The sequence below is a fragment of the Notothenia rossii genome (genome assembly GCF_949606895.1).
Source record: "Notothenia rossii genome assembly, chromosome: 1".
In the NCBI taxonomy this organism is placed as follows: Eukaryota; Metazoa; Chordata; class Actinopteri; order Perciformes; family Nototheniidae; genus Notothenia; species Notothenia rossii.
Genome location: NC_136912.1, coordinates 24,664,967 through 24,681,554, shown reverse-complemented (window position 1 = coordinate 24,681,554; position 16,588 = coordinate 24,664,967). Strand labels below are relative to the sequence as shown.

The window sequence follows — 16,588 nt, the reverse complement described above, 5'->3', positions numbered from 1 at the left end:
TATAGTGTTTGTAAAAGTATTACCATAGTGTTTTTTTTGGTGTTTCTGTATTAAGACTATATTATTTTAAATAGTACTACTGTAGTATAATATTTAGTGTTTCTGTTGTTTTTTGAACACACTATAGAACACTCCTATAATAGTATGATATTGTCATAATGAATGCATATTATTACCAGTTTTTGTAGAAGTATTACACTCCTAGAATTAATGTGTCATTTTTTTTTAACACAGTGCTGTGTCAAAGGCAATTCAACACATTCAGTGTCATTTCTGAACTATTTTACACACACATGTGTGTATGTAGCCGGTCTGGGCCTACTTCTCAGCAGACCCTTGCTACGACTCTGCGTTGTGTTGGGCGTGTTTGATGGACAAGGAGATTCGGTTGTTGTCTTTAACCGAAACTGTGGCGTATTTATTCCTCTGCATGAAGTAAACACAATAATGCAGCAGCATTAATACACATGGACGTCTGCAACACACCAGTCTCAGACTGCCATACAAACAACTGAGAGACTAGTACTTATAAAACATTCAGATATCAAATCTGTCACAATAGATCACAATACACTGTACAATTACAGTTACACTGGAAATGTATACACTACCGGCTAATTAGTATTTTTAGACATGTAAATAAAACAATAAAATAAACACATAGTACAAAACACAATAGACCAAAAACATGGGAGCAACAAACATACCTGCATGAAGTAAACACAATAATCTAGCAGCATTAATACACATGGACGTCTGCAACACACCAGTCTGTGGTGGGGAAAAGACGCCATTAAACATGCTGCAGGTGCTGTGTGTGAATCCTCACAAGTGCTGCTAAACAGTACACTTAACTAAAAGTTTGCTAAAACGTTCAAACCTCTGCAAAACAACTACACAGCAACACATTAGCACCATGGAATGATATTATAACCTTGTTTCACAGTTTAAGATTATATAAACACTGTAAACATCATTTAGAACAGAAATCTACAAAGAGCACATGACAAACTCTCCTCACCTCAGTCTGCCATACAAACAACTGAGTGAGAGGGGGTACAACGCAGGTAGATGACGTCACTGCCGAAAGTGAAGACTTCAAAATAAAAGCATTAGCTCCCAAAACGGTCTTTTGTAGTAAACATACCAAAATAAAAGTGACAATAAATAATATTGGAACAATAAAATAAAACGTGAGGGATTATTGGTGGAATGCATTCCTGTATATTTATATACCTGCTACATGTACATAGAAAAAATAAAAATGCACATAGTCAACACATTAGTGTTGACTAACACTGGGCTAACATTGGGCTAACATTGGGCACTAACATTGGGCACTGTCCTGCCCAATCACGGTTGAGTTATTTCAAATGCATCATTTTTCAACTGTCCAACTGTCAATCAAATGTCCCAACTGCCATTTCACCTCTGGCTGCTGTGGAGGATGGATGTCAGCGGAGGAGAGTCTAACTCTAGGTAAGTTATACAGAAACAAAACGTTTTTAACAAAGTGAGCAGATATATTGTCATAATGTGAGCAAGCTAGGGGTCTAAATACATATTTTTAAACTTAAATAAATATGTTTTGCCAATGTTGAACAGCTAACTATTGTTTGAGTTTAGCTGCCTGGATGACAATTATTTTCCTTTAGGCCATTCTTCTTCTTTTTTATTATATTTATTTTTATCTTAACTTAATGTAGCTTACACTCTTTTCTGTGATCATTCTTCAATCGGCATTATATTGATAGCATTAGCAGCTATATGTTTAATGCTATCTAGCTATTTTGGCTAGGTTTCATTGTTCGGCCAGATGTGGCGAGAAAGTGCGAGTGAGGCTGCGTTGATATAGTCTCTTACAGTGCAAATACGTAACTTACTCGCAATAAAGTTATTTATTAGTAGTACGTGTACACTACAGTTTACCTGTTTCTGACTAAAACATCAGCCACAACTCTATACTTGCAAATATTATATTGTGTAGAAGGGAGATTTCATATCTGCCTCTTGTCGCTAAGGCAACTGTGTATGTGAGACACAGCGTCACGCACGGCAGTTAGGCCTTCCCGATTTGATTGGTCGGACGGGAAGGGCCGGCGGGCTTTCCTTCCGACCAATCAAATCGTTGGAAGGGAAGGCCGGCGGGCTTTCCTTGACATGTCCCTGACACAGCGGACTGCGGGTGTAGTATAGAGTGAGTGTAGCGTGCAATACTGTGTTTCACCACACATTAATTTAGAGGGACGCTGTTTCAGTCTTTGTAAAATACTCAATGACAACAGCGGAGAGATGTTTTTAAATACAAATAAAAAATATAAAGAAATACCCAGCCTCCGGGAGAAAACGCCACTGGAGGCTGAGCAGAATCTCCCCTGTGCTTCTCTAGAAGTTGTCTTTATGGGTGAAGTTAATTAATTTAAAATTACCATACTGCTTATAATTTATATAAGTTGTGTATTAATGGGTTTAACTAGAAGATGATAGATGATGGCATTTAATTTAATCTGGCATAATATGATTAGTCAACATCAGGATGAATTTGTCTTTTTCTTATAATTACAGGAAGCGGGAATGAGCTGCAGGAATCTGTTAAAGTCCTAACAAAAAGTAAATTAAAAGAAAAATCTACAGTGTCCAAATCACAAACCATCTCCTGGAAGTAACAGGTGAATCTGGATTTGTCCTTGATAGGATTTTAAAATACAACACAGACTTCAAAGAGTGTATAGATGTTGATATAAGTGAGAATCAGTAACTTTGACAGATTCCAAGTGCACTTTTCTGAATCACAGGATCTTCAGCCTGTCCTAAGAGAAGTCTGTCAAACTCAGGTATACATGTACCATGCTTGTTAAATTGTGTTTCAAAAAATCACACAGGCCAGAACTTTACTTTGTGCTGTGCTTGCTCTTATTGTTTTGTTCAGCCAAGAACCAGTTCTTCTGAATGGCCTAACTGATCTACTTAAAAAGAAAATTCCAGAAGTATTTCATGAACTGCAAACTGACATTCTTACCGAGATGACCAGCCTCAAACTTGTCAGAGTTTGCATCTCTGACTTGGTAGAGAGGCATGGGTTGTAAGTATATGAATGTGAAATGTGTTTATACTGTATATAGAGGTTGGGACACTTTTTCCCTTAATGTCATTGCCCAACCATTTCTGTTTCAGGCCTGAAATTATTCTTGTAATTTTTTTGCATTTAACTTATTCATATTCATATTCTGTTAACAATGCATTTTATTTTGTTAATAAAGACCCTATCTTTCAAATTGAAACTGCTCTGCCTGCTAACTTTTATTTGTTGATACCATAGTTACTATAGGGATGAATACATCATTATTAAAGCTAATTAACTATAGATTCACTATAAGATCACCACTCTATAGTATTACTATAGTAATGTTCTGTAGTGTGTTCCAAAAAAACATAGAAATAATATAGAAAGCACCATAGTGATACTACATAAAACTCAATAGTGTAGCTATAGTAATTTCCTATAGTGGCTGAAAAACCATAGAAATATTACAGGAAACACTATAGTATAACTGTAACTTTACTATAAGATCACCATAGCCAACTCTAGAGTATTACTAAAGTAATTCAGTATTACTAAAGTAATTCTCTATAGTGTGTCCCAAAACACCATAGAAATACTATAGCAGTTTTTTGTGGTGTTTCTATAGTAATTCTTAATAGTAATACTATAGTGTTTTTTCGTAAGGGAACTGTTCGTGCGGTTATGCTTTTCAACTTACTCCGTAATTTGTGCTTCTACTTTAATTAAGTATACAGTAGGCTATGAAGTTAAATGGTTTCTTTGTTTGATTATTGTTAATTTCCTTCTTTTTGTGTGCTCTATTCTACAGACGTATTACAAACACTACTCATCCTACTGTTTTACATCGCTTGAAAAAGGGGGGAATATTTGCAAGTCGCACTGGTGCTTCTAGCTATATAAATAGTTAGCATTGTCTCCAAGAAACGGGAACAAAAAGGCCCTAAATGTTCACAGTCTGGAGTCCTGTTTGAGTTAAGTTTGCTAAAATCTACTGTTCCTGCTGCTTTCTCTTTGAAGATTTAGGTCTTAATTGGAAATAAATGAGCTAGGGGCTGAGTGCCACAGACCGTTTAAGGAAGACAAAGTGTTTGGAGGCAGATTGTTGATTTTGGTTGAATGACCAATTTATAGAATAATGTATATTCATTTCCTAAGCAGCAGCTCACTTGCATGTAGACACATTAAAAGACATCTGCTTCCAATAGGCGCATTCACACCGCAGTACTTTTCCCACAAAGGTTCATGAGAACTTAGTTCATCAGAACTCTTTAATTCTGATGAACTAAGTACAGATCGCGTTCACACTGGAATAAATCCCTGGGGGTGGATTAGCCAAATGAAGCTGACGTAACTTCTTCTTCTTCTGCTTTGGGTTTACTGGCAGGCCGCAAACAACTTCACGGCGTATACTGCCGCCCAAAATCCCCGGCCGGAAGTCCCCGGTTGTTGGGGAATGGCTTCAGTAGAAGCTGCTGGGACTCCCAGCAGCTTCTACTGAAGCTTTCCGAGTAAATCGCCAGAACGCCGACACCTCCTCATCTCCACCGCTCCCATGTTTTATTTTGTGTTGCCATAAGTTAGTCTCTCTGCGTTTCTGCGCTGGGCTAATGCTAATGCTAATAATGCTAATAAAATGGTGGCTTCACAACACTTTTTTTGAGTTTTACGGGGCGTGGTTTGCAATCCGCCCAGCCAATCAGAAATATAGCTCTTTTCTCACAAGAGAACCGCATGAGAGTCCCTGCTCTCTAGCAGGGACGGAAAAGGGGGTAAAAAGGTTCTCATGAACAAATTTGAGTTCCGGCTCTTTTTGGTGTGAACGCGACATTTCTGAACTATATCGGAACTAAAGTGGGAAAAGTACTCCGGTGAACGCGGCTAATGATCAGAGAGCCTCAGCAGCAATGCCCTTTAGTTTAACTTAATGCCAAATTGTGTAACTCTAAGCTCTTTACCTGAACAACAGAAGTCTAAAGAGAGACAGATTAACTTGCCTAGCCAAACCAAGATAGAACAACTTGACACAATAGCAATAGCGTAAAGAGGGTTGAGCTCAGTCCCTCAGTGCTCTTTAACACCGCCTGCACCCTGCTGGATTTATCAGATGTCATGCTGTCTTTTCACCATGTCCCAGCAGCTCTTGTTACGCCAAAATGTCTTCCCCTAATCATTAATCTCACTGTAATGACAATGAAAATGCTTTACCCTTCTTCTCTCAGTTGGCTCATAGTTTCCTCCATGACCAGTGCCCTCCCTCCACCCTTGCACTTTAGAGTCTTTTACACTGTAGACATTGGTGATAAGGTCTAAATATCTGACGCAATTTTATTTTGTATCTTCCCCTGAGGGCTCTTTGTCAGCTTCTTATCAGAATGTCAGGCTTCTTCTTGAGTAAGTAAACAAATGTGCAGCAGCAGAAATGATGTATCAGAGATATGCCACCGTTTGGGGATGAGCTGTCAGTCGCTCTGTTGAGCTTATGATCACTGTTGGGTGCTGTGGGAATTGAAGGTCTCTAATTCAGGCCACATGTTTTCATCTCTTCGTGTTGTGGTCTCATTCATGCATTTGCTGTTTGATTCTGGATGTCTAGATTCTTGCTTGTGCGTCTGTAGTCAGTCCCAGTAGCGTTGTGGTTTGTGAGGTTTGTTAGCCTGTCCCGCAACTGACAGAGAACAAAGTAGATCCCCAGATTCTTTGATCAGGACTGTTAATGAGGGATGCTATCGTTATTTCACTTTTACTAAGCCCATGATGCAACTCCAAAAATATGAATGTATATTACGTTGATACAGATGAAATATCCAGTTGGTCTATGTTTTGCAGACAAGTTTATTAAGATTTAAGTGGATTTTTCTTGAAAGTTACATTAGAAAATGTACTGTTTTTGATTATACTGCATGTTCTAATATGGCTAGCATTCCTCTTCTCTCACGTATTTGCAGTTGCAACGCAGTAGTATGAAAATGTAATTTGTTTTAAAAAAATGTTGGGTAAATCTTCCAATACATATTTAACGATATGAAACTGATCAAAGCTGCGTATACTTCTATTATTAATTAACCAACACATTGTTTAAGCACTATGTTATTCCTAGAGCCTCTACAAATGTCAACAGTCCGTCTATTCATTTAATTTAATGCCCAAACTCTCTTGTTTGCAAACCAGATTCCCCAAAAAATATCACATTTTTATTTATTCTACGAGACATTTGCAGTATTACACCATAATGTTTTGTCAGTGAGACCTAAGGCTACATTCGGTCTGCCCCCAACATACCAACAACATCAAGAACATATTGCAAGACCAAAGAGTACACTGTATACCAGTAAATATATCACATTAACTAGATCAATAAAAATGTCCCTGCATGATGTAAATGATGGAAGCCGGGAAAAATTGTGCAGTTTGTCAAAAGCAAGGACAGGCGTTGTAAATCACAACATCCATCTTGTTTACACACACTCTAAAAACGAATTCAGGCGACCTTTCACCTCCACTTAATTAAATGCATGGTTGCAAGATAAAAATGTGAGTTAATTGATTTAGATAAACATTTTAAGTTGCAAACATTAATTTATAAGTTGTGTTGACGTAATAATGTTGGTAATTACATCAACTTAATATTGTGTGTAATTTAAACTCGGATTTCTGCGTTAATTGACTTAAAACAAAATTCAAGTTGTAGTAAGTAATGCAATTGGCTTGATAACTTAATTGTTCTACACCTTGAGTTAAGGATTTCAAGTCCACTCCCACTTAACATGCCTGGACAAGTTCCGACAGTTAAGACAAATAGAAATATACAAAGGATATTTTAAGGTGAGTTTCATCTTTTGTCATTCAAATACAGTAGTTCAATCAGGAGAGACGGTTTTGATGTAATAATACATATTTAATGCGCAGATACACAAATGAATGTGACAGTAGTTTTGGCGATTAGGTCCCGTTGTGCAGGAAGTATCATTCGGGAGGGTAGAACCGATCCGATGAAAACCCCCTGGGGTCTAGACACTGGTGGTGGTGAATGGATAGTTGGGTCGGTCTGAGGAGGAGTGGTTTAGCTTGACCCTGGATTCGGAGGGACGGGAGGTGAAAAGGGGTGGAGGAGGGTTGCGTTGAGTCACCTGAAATGACAGCTGTCGGAGGGGAAAGAGCAGAGTTTAAAGGGTTTGACGGCACGCTATGATAGGCTCTTGGGAATAGAGCAAAGTGATTGGCTAAGCTGAAGAGTGACGCCCCTGGTCACTTATTGAGAGGAGAGACAGTAAAAACATGGAGATAGAAATACATGAATGAGTAAAGACGGTCTTCCTGGTTGAACTTGCGCTGAGCTTCAGATAGCCTTGTAGTTGCACTGGATAGGCAAATTGCTGTTTGACCAAAATTAGCAGCCTTTTAACTGTGAATAGTTATTTGAGAGGATACAAAGTAGTAGAGGCTACTGTGAGAGTGAAAATACTTTGGTTACTATTGTTATATCGCTTTTTATTAAAAATGAATCTCGTGGTCATTTCTCTTTTTTTCCTTTTTCAAAAATAGGACAATACAATTGAAGTACACAGAGAATTATAACCATCCGCTGCCTTGTTGTGTACCTTGGAGAAAAGGAAGAGGACCTTTTCAAGGAGTTTAGCGATGTAATGGAAAATCTTGAAATAACATAAAATCCATGGTAATAGTGTAAAAACACAGGACAAAAGCACTGCTCTCTGTCAGTTACATTTTGAAGCATATTGCACTTTTGGCCACACCCCAATCAATAATGTCTTAGCAACGTTCAGCATGGATAGGTGTTGACAGCAATGGCATGGGAAAAGGATTGTGTAACATTTGAAAAGTGGCTTCTGCTCTTCTTAACCAGTTCAAATATTGTATGGAACCTGCAAAAAAGATGAGAAGATACACTAAAACTTGCACGGTTGTGATTGACAAAATCTGTCCACATGCATTTAAACACTAGGCAAAGTACTCAAAACCACCTCTGTGTGTCTTCAGGACCACATTGCCATGATGACACACACATGCAGACTCAATAGGTGAAAACTATGCCAGCGTTGCTTTAGCAGCTGGTAATAATGGCTCTGAATTAGCTAAGAGTGACGGTTTAAAAAGTATGCAATTACCTAATTCATTATCTCTAATGCCCTAACCTATTATTTAATGTGCTTCAAAAGGGCATGAATATCGCCTTCATCAGTGACCGGTTCACCCCAGGATCTGACCATACGATGGCAACCATGAATGAATGAGCAAGCATTCTGCGTTCAATGTGTTCATACTGTTTGAAATAATGACTGTCGGCAGTGTAAACATCTTTGTTACATATTTTGTAAAATTGATGTGTGTGATCTGCAGATTGGTGGCCAATGAGAGTTTGTTACTGTAGTTTTACAAAAACTTTACAGATTTTACATATTTGGCACTGGTTTTAAATATGCAAAGGCCTCTAACTTCGTTGTGATGGCAGCATTTATTTGCTGTGTCCCCTTTAATTTCCCATTGTAATAATTATTATTTGTGGGGCAATTTAAATTTGTGTTATTTATCTTTTTTTTCAAGATTTAAATGAAGCTCAGCGCAAGTTCTTTCAGGAAGACTGGGTATATACATATACATTCACTCCGCAGCTGCTTATAATCAGCTCATCACAGGCGTTCTCTTTAACCTTTTACATTTCACCTCATTCTCCAGCAGCCAATCAACATGCGGCAGCCAAACTATAAAATGGTTCTCCTCTCTCCTGCAGTCAGCTGTGATTTCAGGTGTTCATGCACCTTATCATATGGCATGTGTCAATACATGTTCAAACTAAAGGAATTATCTCCTGATTGAAACATCATGTGTTGAAATAAACAACTGCAGTTCAAAATAAAAAGTAAATTGCCTAATATTTTTGTTGTGGAATCAATTAATTTCTTTCTTTAAAAGGCAAAAACATGAAAAAGCTAAGAAAAAAACCGATTGAATACAATATATTTGGAGCAACTTAATTTATAAATGGTTGTCAACTTAAAAACGTGTGTTCACAATGATGGTAATTAAGTACATACAACTTAAAATTCCTTTTAAATCATGTGGTAAAACTAGTCGGAACAACTTAATCTTTTGAGTAATCAACTTCAAAACTTGTGTTTATGCTACTAATTATTAAGTAAGTGGTAATTAAAAACACCTCTGATTGTAGAGGAAAAGCCTTCTCCCCTAACTCAAATAACTTTGTTGACAATTTCATTAGAAGTTGTCTTAACTCAAAAAACATTGATGCAAACTGTTGCGTTGATTTTCTTTGTTGAGCCAAGGCATTTGTTTTTGGAGTGCAGCAAAGGATAAGAGTAATCCATGAGTTTAAACTTTGTATGTGTGTATGTTTTTCACATACATACAGTACCTTTGATCTTTTTTATTAACCAACCAATTGTCCATTGTGTGTTGGACTGAGTTTTAACTCCGGAGTATTGTTAAACTTTTCCAATATTAGAATTGAATGTTGTCTGTTTAATCGCAACCTCCTGGTAGTAAACTAAGACATGTCCAATAGCCTGATATATCTCATTTAACAGATGTTGGCCATTAATAATAATCATCCAATTGGCTACAGTACGTTTGTGCCATTCCCCCCCCCTGGCTCTGTGCTGTATTACCTCTTTATAAGTCCCCTTACAACACTTAATAACCAAAATGAAGCCAGCTATCCAATTAGCCTTAGAATGCTGCTGAGTTAATGATGGGGAAACTGCAAGGAGGAATTATATTGAGGCCTCTTCAAGGACTATATAAATCATTCATCTGTTAACATGAAACTGCACTATTTCAGAGCAACATTGTCGCTGAATCATGGGCTCAGCGCCGTTACTGATCGAATCGAAAACGTGTGCGCGTAGATCATTCTTTCTGCTGTCACTGTATAAACAAAACTTGGATAATGCTTCTGCTGTGCACGACTGGCGTGACCTTTAGCCTTATAATTCCCCCATCTCAACTTTTTTATTACTGTTTTAATAATTATAATGTTCCAGATGGAAGCGAGAGGATAATGTTACATGAACGGAGGAGGCTTTTTGAAATATCTGCTTGTATTTCTTCCAGCTTTTTTGTGATCTGTACCAACCCAGGATGATGCAGTAGGTGAAGAGAAAGACGCAAAGTGGTGTGAGTTCAAATTAACATGGTCATGCATGTGTTAGAAAATCAAAGGGAGGCTAGTTATTTTATATAGCCCACTGTGACTCAGAGTGATGGAGGCCGTTACGTAATTAAAAGCTGTAGAGGCCATGAATATTTCTAAGAACAAAAAATGCCGCTCGTCTTAGCTACCTTTTCTGCTCAGTGGCAACTTGCAAAAAGCATTTTACCCGCAGGAAAACTTTGGACCTGAAAAACGAAGCCAATACCAAAGTGCCTTTCAGCATGCATTCTCTCTTATGTGAATTAGGGGTTGATTCCACTTGTGGAAAAAGACACGTCCAGTTGTAAACAAGTCACTGAGGAAATGGTCCGGCTACTCCCCTTCTTATTTGAATATTGACCCTTTCACAATGTGTTTTCAGTTCATGAAAGATGTAACCGATTTGGTAAATGCCACGACGCCTAACGCAAGGCTTCGAAACGGAAGTCTACGTCCACTTCTTATATACAGTCCAATCATCTTCCACATATTATCGTTACAAAATATAAGTCTGTAGAACTGTAGACAGGACATGTCAAACTGTAAACCAGGTCAATTATGACTTTCTATAATAATTTTTTGAACATGGAGGTTTTATATTTGTGATGACGTGATCCACAACAGAACTCCCTGTCTAAATTGCCCTTCTACAATGGTTAATGAAGCGTCATCTCCTAGATAGCTGTTACTCAACTGCCATTATTTATGTGTTGTGAAATTATTTATGACACTTCTTGGGATAGATTGTACAAGGACCCACAAGCTTTCTGTTTTTACAATAGGAGATTCAGGAGAGGGAAATAAAACCACTAAATCAATAAATAAAAACCCGCTTTTTACTCTCGGTATGTTGCTGTTTTGTAAATGTCTGCTGTAAGTCTGCCCGGTGAGACAGTTTTCCACCCTGCTGTTGACAGGACAGCTGTTTTAAGATCAATGGTCCAAAAGAGGTCAAAGTCAGTTCAAGCATTGCTCATGTCTCACTTCTGCTGGGAATTCTCAGTAAGTAATGGCAACATTCACTGTCACCAAATCCTATGGTTGGACTGCTTTCCTTTTCACACCACAAACAACATGTTGAAACAACATCATGAATCTTGTTTTTATGGCGGTCTCTAGTCATGTTGTTTTTCTGAGTTTGAGTGACACCAGACTAAACAAAGCAAACCAAGCGTTATGTGAGAAAGCACCTTCATAGTAGACTAAACTTTTAAATGGTCTTAACACCAGCCTTGGGAGTTGTTACAGAGCACCAAAGAAAACATCCTATTACTTGTGATAAACTAACACAATCAGAATCGGTCATGGTGATGAGAATTGCTCTTACTTCAGCTGAATATTATACTCTGTATACTTTAAACTTGAGATTCCTGTCAACAGGCCCCTCTTTCCCCCTCTCTATCTCTTCAATCTACTGTTATGTATTTATTAGTGGCCCCAACGCCGTGAAGTTGTTTGCGGCCTGCCAGTAAACCCAAAGCAGAAGAAGAAGTAGTGACGTCAGCGGCTTAATTTGTCTAATCCTCCCCCAGGGACTTGTTCCGGTGTGATCGTGATCTGTACTTAGTCCATGAGAACTAAAGGACTAAGTTCTGATGAACCTTTGTGGGAAAAGTACTGCGGTGTGAAAGCGCCTCTTGGTTATGCTTTTCATCCTTCACCCATTGTATTATCTGTCAAAGAGAACAGGAGAGGTGGGAGTTGAGGGTTATAAATAGGGGATAGCTCACCCATGCATATGTATGAAACCTTTGTCCCTGCCTCACATGGTCATTTATTTCTAACTTGGTGAACACTTTACATTTGCTGGAATATTATTCAAATCACAGAGCTCTGTGAAACTAACACATTTGAATGAATTACATGAAAAGTGAAGTGTGTGTGTGTGTGTGTGTGTGTGTGTGTGTGTGTGTGTGTGTGTGTGTGTGTGTGTGTGTGTGTGTGTGTGTGTGTGTGTGTGTGTGTGTGTGTGTGTGTGTGTGTGTGTGTGTGTGTGTGTGTGTGTGTGCGTGTGTGTAAAGGGGATGTTATAAGTGTCTGGTATCTCTCTGATATGCAGTTTTTTTCAGTATAATTTAGAAGGGTGATCTTTTTTTGGTTTTGTGCAACACCAAGTGACCTGATGTTATAATGGCCCTCCTTTTTAAACAAAAACATGCTTTTTTCTTCCTAATTATAGACAAGGACTTTAAAATGATTACAATGAATTACAATCACACAAAATAACATATATTATTATCTCTACATTATGTGAAGCGTTGCTGACAGTGTTTTTCATTCCTTGCATCTACTGTATGTGCACAAATAGCCAAGTTAACGAAAACTAAAGTTATTATATCTGTCTTACAGTAATAAATCTGTGAGGTACGGAGAGAAAAATCCACAGCATTTCGAACTAATCTAACACGATAAGCTCCTTATGGATGTTATCTGTAATTTAAAATGTAAATATGTTTTATTTCTGAATTTGCCTGGATTTGACCTCTTGCAATAGTTAAACTAATGTCTATTTAAAAAAAGAATGTGAACTACAGTTTACATTAAATATGTAGGCCATTATGAGCAATTGAGTAGCTTGACAAAGCCATTACTGGCCATTACACTATACCAGAGGTTCCGCTAGACCAGTGTTTCTCAAACTTTTTCATACCAAGGACTACTTAACCAATAAAAAAACACTCGCGGACCACCTAACTCCACAAATACAAACAAACACATCGTTTTTCTAGAACAGATTACAAATCGCCTGAAAATGGTACAAACAAGTGACAACATGTGTGATGAAGGTGAAACTTAACCTCGCTCCATTGCGGAGATACTGAAATGTATTTATTTAAAATGTGAAATGTTACCAATACACTCACAGACCACTAGGGGGCCCTCACGGACCACCAGTGGTCCGCGGACCACACTTTGAGAAGCACTGCGCTAGACTTTTTCGCTGCCCGTCATTTTGACGCGCACAGCGTAAAGCAAATACTCACAGACATTTCAATGATCTGTTCGGCAAAGTTAGGTTTGGAAACGGTATTATTTCCTTTTGGGCGGACATGCATAACACGGCATAACACCGGAGCCTCGCTGCGGGGAAACTGTGGCGCTGTTCTGAGTTTGTTCTAATCCGTCAAAATGACGGACGGCTTTCAGATTTTTCCGTCATTGTTAAAAAATATTCGGTTAAAGCGATCTCTGCACTATAGCCTACATACAGTATAGTCATACAGTAATGTGCTAGCAAACACTATCTTATTTACATTATATCAGCAGTAATACAGTATGAAGTCACGTATCTAGCAAACGGGTGAATTTAAGTTAAATATTCAACTCTTTTAAAGCTCTGTTTTGGTTTATATGAATTCCTAACAAAACATATCTTGCTCTTCAGACGCTAAATCCCCCTAGCAGTTAATAACTTGTTCTGTTGTTTGGTGCTGGGCAGTGTAGTCACGTTTTCAGCTGAGAACTGCTGTGCCTGGTAACGAGGTCCATGTGAAGACATTTTTCAGCCTTGAAAACCACAATAACGAGCTTCAGGACACTAATGGCGCTTTTCCACTGCAGCACGTATACGGTTTAAGCGTTTTGCTTTTGCTTTTCCACTAGGGGTAGCTCCGTCTCAGGGCTACTTTTTCACCTTTTTTCTGGCCCTCCAAAATCGAGGTTCTTACCGGGCCAACAACTGGGAGGAGTATGCTAAACTAGTGACGTAAAACACTCTCGACTGCTGAATGGTGAATGGTCGGAGAGAATCGCTGGCAAGGGGGCTATATCTACAACAAAATAAACATATTTTACCGTGATTTAATTGTAATACACGTTTCAAAATGATGTAGTAAGAAGTAAGAACATACTGATACCGGTTAGTAAAAAACATGAATTAAGGCTTTGACAAGTCTTCAGACAAGACGGCAGGCTAAAAACCTTTTTAAATGCGTGTTTTCGGGTCTATCCGGCTAAGCTAATGTTGTATATGCTCCGACCGTCCACACTCATAACAGCGGCCTACAGACATAAATAAACCAGCGACTGTGGTTTGTTCTTGTTTAACTTTTGTCTAGTTTCTTCTTGAGAACTGCACTGAAAACATGATGTTATCCCAAAAGTGCTGAAATACGATTGGTCAACAGAATCCCATTCTGTGCGATTAATACTGCAGATTGTTGAATTCATGGTGCTTGCTGGCATCTGGGTTTCTCACTGCGGGTGTTGCCATTACTAGTCTACTAGCTGTTATAGTTTGGATTAAGAATTGAAACCTGTTGACCCGGATCATGACCCTGCTAGACCATAGGAATTGCAAAGCATCTTGTACCCTAGATCTATTATTTTAGTCACAGCAAATTAAGTACAATAGGTTGGCATTACTGATGCATTAATTACCATGTATATTTACCTCACTTAAATGTGCTTATTCTGTCTCATAGAGAAAATCAACATATGTTTCTTCTTCTTCTGATAATTACAGCCTGTAGAAAGACATTTCAAATTCTTGGCAAATCATGTTGGATTCACCTGTTCTCAGTTTTCTGAGGAACAATTTACCCATGAGAGGCATGCCAAAGGCAAGAACTCAGGGGAGGCTTGAAGTGGTTTTATGCAGCTGTTATCGTTACTATGAATTGGTTTGTCAAAACTTGTCAGAAAGAAGTGGGAGCAGACACCTGCTCTTGTTTGTTCCCCATCTGGCTATTGTGACCATGCATTATTTTAGCTGAGTTACAATATTATAACATAATATTTCCTCTATCCTTCTGAAGATGACTACAGCATTTTCAGCATACTTCAGGCAAAACCCAAGGAAAACACTTTTTGAACTCCCTGCCACAACTTATGTGTGTAATAGTTTGCATGGATTTACACGTTAATTAAATTATCTGAGCAGAAACTGAGACTATGGCATTAAACACTTCAATAGTGTTTCATGTAATTAACACACACATTGTACTCCCATAAATAGGCTACAACAAATACAGCATATGCACTTACATGTAAAGGTCCCCTATTATACTATTTTTCATCAATATATGATAGGTCTCAGATATATGTACAAACATCTCTCTGAAGTGTTTGGCTCGAAATACCAAACAGATTGTGCATTGGAGCATCCCATAATCCCCTCTGTTTCAGCCCTGTTTCAAAAGTGCTGATTCTCTGTCTGTTACTTTAGATGAAAATAAGGAGCCACTCCCCATGCCCCTCTGAGAGATATTTGGTTTAAAAGAACACAATGGTGCTCTAGGAGGAGATTCAGGTGATAAGGTGGGCGGGAATTACCTTGGTTGGTGATTGGCTAATGGTTACACAAGCCAAAAACTCGTTATGACATCATAAAGTGGCCAAAATCTGATCAGCTCCTTTTCAGACAGATTTTTATATAAATGGATCAGGACAACAAATGAGCTAATATTTTTTCCTGAAACTTTCAGAATCTCTTTACACAGAAGGGACACATGTTTATATACAAAATACATGAAAAAGTGGATTTTTCATAGGTGACCTTTAAAGACGGGTTCCTTAATGCTGGTTTTAAACTGGAGCTGAGGTGAAATTATTAAAGACTGAAGTTTGGATAAGCTCCAACGTTTCAGGTTCTTTTATCTGCACTTTTATCAAATATATATTTTGCAAGGCAAGGCAATTTTATGTGTATAGCACTTTTCAACACACAACATAAAAGTTATTATCACACTGCATCCTTTCTTTGGCTTCTTTGTCGGGGCTAAGCTCATCCAACTCAATCAATCAATCAATGTTTATTTATATAGCCCAATATCACAAATGTTACATTTGTCTCAGTGGACTTCACAGTTTGTACAGAATATCAGTATGACAATACGACACCCTCTGTCCTTAGACCCTCACATCGTACAAGGAAAAACTTCCAGAGAAAACCCAGTTTAAAGGGAAAAATGGGAGAAACCTCAGGGAGAGCAACAGAGGAGGGATCCCTCTCCCAGGACGGACAGACATGCAATAGATGCCGTGTGTAAATTGAAAAGATAATACATTTGCAACATAGGTAGTCCAAATGTTTGGAAATGCATAGTGTATAATAGGAAGATGAATCCATGAGTATATCCATCCAGGACTTATGATCCAGGACCACAGCCACGACTCAAGATCCAGGACTCGCAATCCATGACACAGGACCGCAGGATCATCCATGACTCCGGATCCCGGCGTATATAGACACCAAAAAGAAAGACATTTGGGGAAGCTGGGTTAATCGGAACATGAGAGTACACAGGTATAGACAGAGAGAAGGAAGAAGTAAGATGTCCCCCGACAAACTAAGCCTATATCAGCAAAACTAGGGGCTGAATCTAATCAGCCCTCACTATAAGCTTTATCAAAAA

The 16,588-nt window shown here is 38.3% G+C and overlaps 1 long non-coding RNA gene across 1 annotated transcript; it reads left to right on the top strand.

Annotated features, from left to right (window-relative positions):
- The first annotated feature begins 1,419 nt into the window (after positions 1–1,419).
- LOC307045776 lies at positions 1,420–3,275 on the top strand. Its single transcript, XR_013809991.1, has 2 exons — positions 1,420–1,479; positions 2,566–3,275. It is a non-coding gene; the product is annotated as an uncharacterized lncRNA (long non-coding RNA).
- The last annotated feature ends 13,313 nt before the right edge of the window (positions 3,276–16,588 follow it).